Raw genomic sequence first — 9,918 nt, 5'->3', positions numbered from 1 at the left:
GCCAATATTAAAAAAAAAAAAAATCACAAGCACCTACCATGTGCCAGAAACCGGGATTCAGAGATAATCAGCTGTGATCCTTGTTCTCAAGAGCAGGACCTCTGGCAGAAGGAAAAGAAAGAAACAATCACCATAGAATACAGTAAGGCTTGCAACAACATGTGTTAACTGCTATGTCTTCTGGTTCTAACCATCCGCTGGCACTATATAGATACAATCTTTATAAGAATATCTTTATTTTTTTATTTTTGCTGCCACCATGTAGCATGTGGAATCTTAGTCCCCTGACCAGGAATAGAACCTGCACCCCCTGTAGTGGAAGCATGAAGTCTTAACCACTGGACCCCCAAGGAAGTCCCCAGAAATATCCTTACGTTCAGGAAACACATACTTTATATTTAGCAGAAAGGGGCTAGGAGGCACACAAGTGGTTCAGAAAGATGGAGAGTAAACAATGAAGCAAATGGAATAAGCAATAAAATACTGAAGTGAAATCTGGATAAAGGCTATCTGGTTTGCCCGATACTGTTCATATCTCAGAAGGTTTTTAAAGCTTGAAATTGTTTCCGAAGAAAAAGTTTGAGTAAAACAAGAAATCACCTCTATGCAAGGCATTTCCTCCTTTAAAATTAATATCTGTGATATGAAACAGAGATAAAATATCTCAACATTTTCAGTTTTTCAATTTATCTTTATATGATCTTCCCTGGCTACCTTTTCTTTTTCTTACACCATGTCGCCCGCCTTATTCAAATACCAGATTTTAGACTTTGTCTAAATACTTATAAACAATTTCTTTCCATTACTTTCAAATTCGCTCTTTTTTGTCAGGCTGAGCATCAGTTATTTAACAGAATATTCCACAACATGGACACAAAGTTTAAAATGATAGACAGTAGGAAAATCTTTGAAAATTAGAAGTTACACAGTTTACACTTCTAACAGCAAAGACCGCATTCTTAAAGAACTTCATTTTTGAGGTGGAAAGAGGACTAAAGAGTATAGGGAGAAAAACATCACAACTGCCAGGGAAATTAGGTAGCGAGTTCTAAAAGGTGGCAAAGCCCTATTTTGAAAGACAAGCAGGAGTTCGGGGTGCCCCCTCCCCCAAAAAAGGGGGTAAAGACAAAAGGAACAGCATTTACTTGTAAAATATATACACTTCTGAAGAAAAAGCTTCCTTCCTCCTCATTATTTTGACTTACCCTAAATGAACTTCTTTCCATTTGCATTTGGCACCTTCAGATCACCCAGGACCAAGAGTCCCGTCAAGAGGAATAACGACCTCCATCGTATCAGAAAGACCGTCACTCTCTCTTCCTCCCAGGCTCACAGCAAGCACTATCTATCCCCGTCCCCTTCTGGGTTCAGATCAAGTCACATGGGTGAGTCCTGGCCAATGAAATGTGGAGGAATAGGACCCAGTTTGCGTGCACCTCTCTTCCCCCAATCCCACGTTTGTGAACTAGGCCTGCTTACTATTTTTTTTTTTTTTTTCAAATTAGACAATATGTTCTACCTGTTCCCTTGTGTTGCTGTGCTGGAAGAGAATAACCTGGTCCCTAAAAATCAGCCATGCTATTTGACATTTTCTCTTCCTTCATTTGGGGCTTCCCTGATACCTCAGTAAAGAATCCACCTGCAATTCAGGGGACCCCAGTTCCATTCCTGGGTCAGGAAGATCCCCTGGAGAAGGGATAGGTTACCCACTCCAATATTCTTGGGCTTCCCTTGTGACTCAGCTGATAAAGAACCTGCCTGCAATACAGGAAACCTAGGTTTGATCCCTGGGTTGGGAAGATCCCCTGGAAAGATCTCTTTCCTTTATTTGTAGTCTAGTTGCAAAGAATCCAGATTCTGAGGCCCAAGGAGCTGGCAGAACCATGTAATGGAAGAAACGTGTCTGACTGACTGCACTGAACTGTGCCATGTGTAATATACATCAATCATTATTTGTTAACCCTCCCCCTACACCCCACCAAATACACCTTAGAGAAGATTTGCAGATTAAGTGAGGACTGTACTGGCACATATTGGTACCTGGCACATATTGTTACAGAAGTGCTTATAATTATTGTTTGTTTTGCAGAGATATTCTTGGCTTCAAAGATGTTTACTAGCTTTTTAACTCAAAAACAATTCTGCAAGTTCTTCAAGCTTCTTTCTTCATTTGAAAATGGAGAAAATCCATTTACCCAATTGTGCCCATATATATATATATATATATATATATATATATATATATATATATATATATAATTACATATATATTTGGGTACAAATATTCCTTAATAAATACCAAAGAGTCATCTAAGTTCAGAAGACATAAAATTGAACAAGATCTATAAGGTTTTTGCTTTTATAGTGCTTACATTCTGGTAGGGACTGAGGTTCCCACAAAAACAAATATTACAGAGAATAAAATCATACAAATTATTATGAAGAATAGAAACAAGGTGACTTGATTGTAAAACTAGGAATTAGTTCTAACTTAGATGGGGGTGACTTAAAAAGTTATTCTGAGAAGGTGGCATTTGAGCTAAGACCTGAATGGCATAAAAGAGTTAGTTGTGGGTGCAAAGTTCAAGGAGAAAAATGTCCCAGGTAGAGGGAACAACCAGGGCACAGGCTCTGAGGAGGAAATAAGCTTAGCATGTTAAACAGGGCAATGTAGCTACAGTTATTGGCAAATGTGGGAAAGAATAGAATAAGATGAGGTTGCAGACTAAGGCAGGAGACAGATCTTGTTGAGATTTTCTAGTTGACATCAAGCATTTTGGACTAAGATGTAAGACAGTTTAAGATTTTAAGCAGAATAATGGCATGATATGATTTAACTTTAGAAAGAAAATTTTGGCTGCTGCATGGAAATCGGACTATAGGGCAAGAAGCAAGAGTGAAAGTCAAAGGACCAATTAGGTAACTATTGTAATTCTTTATACAAGAGATGGTGATTTTAGCTAGACTAGTAGCAGGGGAGATGGAAAGAAGTGACTTGTGATATGTAGTTTAGTGGTAGAGCCAACAAGATTTGGTAGTGCACTGGGTATAGATGTGAAGATGCATACACGGTCATTCCCAAGTACTGGCTTGTGCTTTTAGGTAACTATTCTAACTAAGGAACACTAGAAGAAAAAGCGATTTTGCGTCACTTTCTCCCTTCCTTTCTCTCTGTCTTCGAGAGGAGGAACCTCCTGAAGTCAGGTAAATAACAGTTATACTATTAATGAAATTAATGAGAACAGGATCCATTTTGTTGAGGTGAGAGTATTGCTGTTCTGTGTGAATGTGTGTATGGCACTACACAATCATTAGATATGGTTTTGACCTAGGTGAGTAAGTAATTGCTGCTTCTAGAAAGTTAGATCCCTGTTCCAGGGCACTGATCATGGAGAGCAATAGCTCAAACAATGGAGGGCGCCCAAGTCTTCAGTTTAGTGGAGCTAAATCCAGTCAGCAGCTAACTTAGGACCTCAGGGGAAGATGTGACTATCTTGTATTGTCTGGTGGCCTTGATGTTTTGAAATTCCAGAACAAGGGGGCTTCCCTTCTTCAAAGTTTTAATGCTTTCAGAGATTTTATCTTGTGAAAGTCACTGATAAATACGTTGCTCAGCAAAACACACTGTGGTACTGTTTCAGATTTTGACCAGAAAATTTATAAAAAGAAAGCTCTAGTAAGATGTGTTCATTTATTACAAGTCTTTCGTTTTAGTTTCATCACAAACATAAGAAGGCCTGGGATTCTGCCTCAATATTTATTCTCAATCCTCATTTTAATTCTTCACAACACTTTTGCACATATGGAACTGGGGTTCAGAGAGATTTTAAGACTTGCCTAAGGTCACACAGTGGCTCAGATCAGTGCTTCTCTGGTGGCTCAGACAGTAAAGAATTGGCCTGCAATGCAGGAGACCTGAGTTTGGTCCCTGGGTTGGGAAGATCCCCAGGAGGAGGTCATGGCAACCCACTCCAGTATTCTTGCCTGGAGAATCCCCATTGACAGAGGAGCTTGGCAGCACAGAGAATAAGAGGTGAAGCAGGGCACTCCAAACCAGGTTTGTCTGACACAAATATCACTGTGCTTTTGCCTGTACCAGGTGATATCCCGGGTTCCCTATAGGGCAGACATGATCTGCCTTTTATTTGACAAAGAACAGCTCACTAATGGATTTTCTATAAAAATCAGTTAGAAAATAATAGAGATTGGGGTCAGTTGCTGCCAAATCTCATGAACTGTGGGGGGAAATGTGGTCCCCAAAGTAAATCAAGGGGTCTTTGAATTCCAAAATGGTCTCCAAGTTCCTGCCCAAGTTTCTGGTATACACACCCTGTATAATCTTTTCTCCTTGAGTGTGGATAGGGCTTGTGAATATAATGTGATAGCATTCCTGTAATTATATTACATTATATGGCAAAGGTGAAAGACCTTTTCTGATGTAAGTAGAATCCCTATTTGTTGATTTTTGAGATAGTCAGAAGAGAGTATACTGGGTGGGTCTGATCTAATCAGGTGAGTCTTTTTAAAACCAAGGTCTAGGCTTTCCTTAGAGTCAAAGTCTCAAAGCAGCACAGGATCTTGAATAAACCAACCAGGTTGTGAACTGCCTACGGGAAGGAGAAACTGCTAGGAGCCAAGGTCCTCTGATCCACTGTGGCAAAAAACTGAACTCTACCAGCAATCTAAATGGGTTTGGAATAGGACCCCAATCTCCAGATTAATACATGGCCTAGCTGACACATGTGAATGCAGCCTTATGAGACCCTGAGTAGAAGATCCAGCTCAGACTGCTGACTGTCTAAACTTTGAGGTGATAAAGACGTGGTGTTTTAAGCTGCTAAGTGTGCAGTAATTTGTTTAGCAAAAATAGAAATTGAATGCAGGGTTCTTCTCTTGTTTCAGGCAGGCTAAAATATTGAACAACCCCTCTGGGGTGCTTGCTGGTTGCAGGTGTTCTGGGTCGCTGCCTAAAGAAGATGATGGCTAAGCTGAAACATAAGATGAGAAGGAGTGATCTAGGTGAAGAGGAATATAAATGTGTTAGGAAGTGAGAAGCCTCATCCTCACTTGAGACATCACAGAATGCTTTTCAGAAACACTGAGACTCACCATATTTGTGAAAAGGGGGAAGAAAATCCCTCCTTCTCCCATTACAGCTTCTTTGGCAGAACACCCGATTCAGAGTATCCCAGAGTACATTTCATTGACCCTACCAGCTTTTAGGCTTTTCGCAGATGGCAGTGAAATAATTCATCACCAACAGAAGTTTGAAAACAGTCCATTCAGTGGGGAGAGAAAAAAAAAAAATTCCGTCAACTGGCTTGGAGACCAAACAACTAGATGATTGAATTCCTTTCCTTAGGAAGGGACAGCTGACACTTTAATTGAGAAAAGCAGCATTTGCTTCTACCCCTAGAGAAGAAAAGAGTTTCGTTTTTACAGTTGATATATTCCTTCTGAATGAGGAAGTATTTCATCACCTCATTTTATGTTGTGATTTAATTTCATTTCTCTTAAACTGATTAACTACCACCTCAGTTCTGCCTCTTCCCTCAGTGTGTACTGAGGGGAGATCCTAGCTTGGCCTCTGATGCCTGAGGTCAGAGGACCAGAATCAAGAAGTTGCTCTTTTGCTTATTTATTCATATATTTAATTATGGAAGTAGAGTTCATGTATCATTAAGTTTACTTTTTGAACATGTGCAATTCAATGGTTTGCATTATATTCACAACATTGTGTAACCATCACCACCACCTAATTCTAGAACTTTCCACTACCTCTCCCCAGAAACCTTGTATCTATTAGCAGTCAATCCTAATTCCCCTCTTTCTCTGTCACATAAAAATGATTAATAGGATTTCTGTCTGTATCGATGTCCCTATTACAGACATTTTTATAAATGAAATTATATAAAATGTGGTCTTTTGTGTCTACGTTCTTTTACTTAGCATAATGTTTTCAAGGTTGACCCATGTTGCAGCACATACCAGTAGCTTACACCTTTTTATGGCTGAATAATATTCCCTTTTGTAGCTATACCACTTTTTGTTTATCAATTCATCAATTGATGGGCATTTGTGGTGCTCCCATTTTTGTTGCTTATCATGGATAATGCTGCTATGAAAATTTGTGAGCATATTTTTGCATTAAAATATGTTTTCAATTATTTTAGGTATATACCCAAGAGTTCCTTTGCTGGGTTCACATGGTAATTCTATGTTTAACATTTTAAGGAACTGCCAAATTATTTTCCACAGGGACTAAACCATTTTACTTTATCAGCAACAATGTATGAAGGTTTTAATTTCTCTTCATCTTTGTCAACACTTGTTATTTTCCAGTTTCTTTTTTCTTTTTATTATAACAGTCCTAGTGGGTGTGAAGTGTTCTTCCATTGTTGCTTTGATTTGCAACTTCCTAATAATTAATGATGTGAAGCCTCTTATCATTGGCTTGTTGGCAATTTCCATATCTTTGGAGCAATGTCTATTCAAGTCCTTTGCCCAAGTTCTAATTAGGTTGATTGTGTTTTTGTTTTTGAGTTACATATTCTGGGTGTTAAACCCTTATCAGACATACAATTTTTAAATATTCCTCTCATTTGTGGGTTGTCTTTTCACTCTCTTGATAGTGTCTTTTAATGTGCAACATTTTTAACTATTTAAATTTGAATGTATCTATTCTTTCTTTTGTTTCTTGTGATCTGGGTATTAAATGTAAGAAATCCAAAAACTTCAAGTCTGCCCCTGTTTTCTTCTAAGAGTTTTATAGTTTTAGCTCTAACATTTAGGTTTTGATCACTTTTGAATTAATTTTTTTTTCTAATTTTATTTTATTTTTAAACTTTACATAATTGTATTAGTTTTGCCAAATATTGATTATGGTGTGAGGTTGCAGTCCAAACTCATTCTCTTGCACACGGATATCCAGGACTACTTCTTGAAAAGACTATTCCTTCCCCACTGGATGATCTTAGCACTTATGCCAAAAATTAATCACAAATAGATATATGGATTTATCTCTATACTCTCAATTCTGTTGCATTAGTCTGTGTATGTCCTGATGCCAGTACTAAACTTTCTTGATTACAGTAGTTGTATAGAAAGTTTTGAAATTGAGAAGTTTGAGTCCTTCAATCTCATTCTTGTGTGTGTGTGTGGCTATTCTGGATCCCTTGTATTTCCATATGAATTTAAGGATCAGCTTAACTGTGGCTTCTTAAAGTGAGGTGAGCATCCAGCCACAACCCCAGTCCATTAGCAGCAGTTATTTTCATTTCTAAGGAGGTGAAAATGAGAGATGGGGCAGACCACAGGACATAAGTCCCAGGTCCTCAGGACCATAGTGGGTCTGGGCAGCAGGATTCACAAAGGGAGCAGTAATGCTCTGTAGCATCACTTCTCAAGCTGTAATGGCTCATGCAGCCATTGCGTTGTAAACCAGGTTCTGATTTAGTTGGTCTGGGGTGAAGCCTGAAACTTTATTTCTAACACATTCCTAAGTGATGCCAATGCTGCTGGTCCCTGAATTACACTTTGGGAAACAAGGCACATGTGCCATTCGCATCTACCTAGTAGTTCAAAGTATGAAGCTGAGACATCACTTAGGTTTATTCAGACTGCTCTTTATGCCAAATAAATAAATAAAATTTTAAAAAGGAAAGGAAAGCTAGGCCTTCAAGGGGAAAGAAAAGGACTTGGCAAAGCCCACAAGACTAGGTACAGGCAGAAACTAGGAATTCTGATTCCAAATTCTCAGTTACGTTCTCATTCCCCCAAACTGTGGGTGCTTTCTGTCAATCACCTTCCATTCTGCTTAAAAACACCTGTCCTGCCCACGGTCTCCAGCCAATTTTTCCCTCCTTTGCAGCTTGTTTCCAGCATATTTCCTCAAAAGATAAACTTTCGAATTAAAAGGAGAATTTGAGTGTGATAAATGTTCACACAAGTTGCTATCTGTATTTCCTTAGGACTATCTCTGGGTACAGAATGAGGGGATATACTATATCTCTGTAGGCAAAGTGGTTAAATTCCAGCATAAAATTATACATGCTACATATGACAGAACTCTAAGATGATCCCCAAGATTCCCCACAACCTGGTGGTGTACACTTCCTGTATAACCCAGAGACTGTGAATATGATAGATTTCATTCCTGTGATTCCATTATAATATACGGAACAGCTGATTTTAAGAAAGGCAGATTCTTTTCCTCCTCCGCCTGGGGAGCAAGCGGAGGTTCTCAGCAGGTGAGAAGCATGACCGGATTGGCCAACGGATGGATGATCCGCATTATAATTTCTCCGGCGCGCTCTTCCGACCTTTGCCCGAAAAAAAAAAAAAAAAAAAAAGAAAGGCAGATTCTTTGGGGAGTCCTGATCTAGTCACATGACCCCCTTAAAGTAAGGTTATAGACAAAGAAGTAAGAGATTCAAAGCACAAGACAAATTCAATATATTACTGCTTACTTAAAGATGGAGGAGGATATGCAGCATTTTAGATGATGTTGTGTTTGTACTTTGTTGTGTAGATTAAAAGAACTGTGTTGAATAAACCTAGGATTAGAGTGCAAAAAAAAAAAAAAAAAAAAGATGGAGGAGGACATACAGCAAGGAAATTGAGACCTCAGTCCAACAACCACAAGGAAGTAAATCCTGCCAACAAGGAGAATGAAATTGGGAGCAGACCTTTCCAGAGACTCAAGATGAAAGCTCAGTCCTGGCCAAATCCTTGACTTCAGGCTGTGATACTCTTAGAAAATAACCTAGCTGACTTATGACCTATAGAGCTTTGTTGTTTTAAGCCATTGAGTTTGTGGTAAGCAAATATATAGTGATATAAATACCTTGCCTTCTTGACAACAGACTGAACTGTGTCTCTATGTTTCCTTCTCTTTCAGGGAACCCAGAGTCAAATTTGAGGCAGAAATGTTAAAAGTTTTAGGTCTTTACAGTCTGTACATCTATTTTAAATGTTTTTCTCTTAGTAACGGCTTTCTGCATTTTTCTGTATTTTTTTTGATTTTTTCCGTTCTTAATTATGTTTTAACATTCAATTTTATGTAATCTTTTTCTAGTCTCATTATAAAAGCAATATGTGTTCATTGTAGAAAATATGGAAAATAAAGTTATGCAGAAGAAGAGGAAAAAATTAAGCAATAGAATTCTATCACTTCATCTGGATAAAACAACTGCTAATGTTTTGGTGTGTTCTTTCCAGTCTTTTTCCCCATGCCAATATGTATATTTTTATATAATGAGATCATGCTGTATTATTATTCATATTCTTGTCATAAGCTACTGCTAAACATTTGAGGAAAGAACAAGATAGAAATTAACATATATTCTGTGGTTTGAAGGTATTTTTTTCTGATAAGTTGGTTGTTTGTCAGCAGATCTCACCTTTTTATTTGCCTCTTTCCTTCTGTTACTCCCATGACTCCTGGTGTTCAGCTATGTTGAGGGTTCCCAAGACAACCCTCAGGTTCAACAATTTGGTAGGATTACTCACAGAACTCAGCATATGGTCTCACTCACAGCTATGACTTGTTACAGCAAAAAAATACAAGGGAAAATCAGCAAAGGGAAAAGTAGCATGGGGACCAAATCTGGAAGACATCTGATAAATTTTTCAAGAGTTCTCTCCCAGTGGACTCACAAAGAATGAACTTAATTCAATTTCTCCAGCATCAAACTGTGACAACACATGTGAAGTATTGTCTTCTGGGAAAGTTCATTAGAGACTCAGTGTTCAAGAGTTTCAATAGGCTAGTATTATAGGTGCTCTTTGCCTAGCATGTTTCAGAATTCCAGACTCCAAAAAGGAAAGCAGACATTCAGCATAAATTATATTGTTTGTATAAACAGTTTAGGCACAGCAAGCCACTGTTTTCAGTTAGGGCATGGTGGGGACTCTCCC

The 9,918-nt window shown here is 38.4% G+C and overlaps 1 long non-coding RNA gene across 1 annotated transcript; it reads left to right on the top strand.

Annotated features, from left to right (window-relative positions):
- Nucleotides 1-4,554: 4,554 nt before the first annotated feature.
- On the top strand, nucleotides 4,555-8,559 carry LOC147341224 (uncharacterized). The gene is made up of 2 exons (XR_015159481.1): nucleotides 4,555-4,810; nucleotides 8,531-8,559. It is a non-coding gene; the product is annotated as an uncharacterized LOC147341224 (long non-coding RNA).
- Nucleotides 8,560-9,918: the final 1,359 nt, after the last annotated feature.

Source organism: Bos grunniens, chromosome X, assembly GCF_055505025.1.
Source record: "Bos grunniens cultivar Pamir isolate PY7600 chromosome X, Bosgru_T2T1.0, whole genome shotgun sequence".
NCBI classification, from domain to species: Eukaryota; Metazoa; Chordata; class Mammalia; order Artiodactyla; family Bovidae; genus Bos; species Bos grunniens.
Note: the sequence above shows the minus strand (reverse complement) of the source record. Positions and strands in the feature narration are given on the sequence as shown.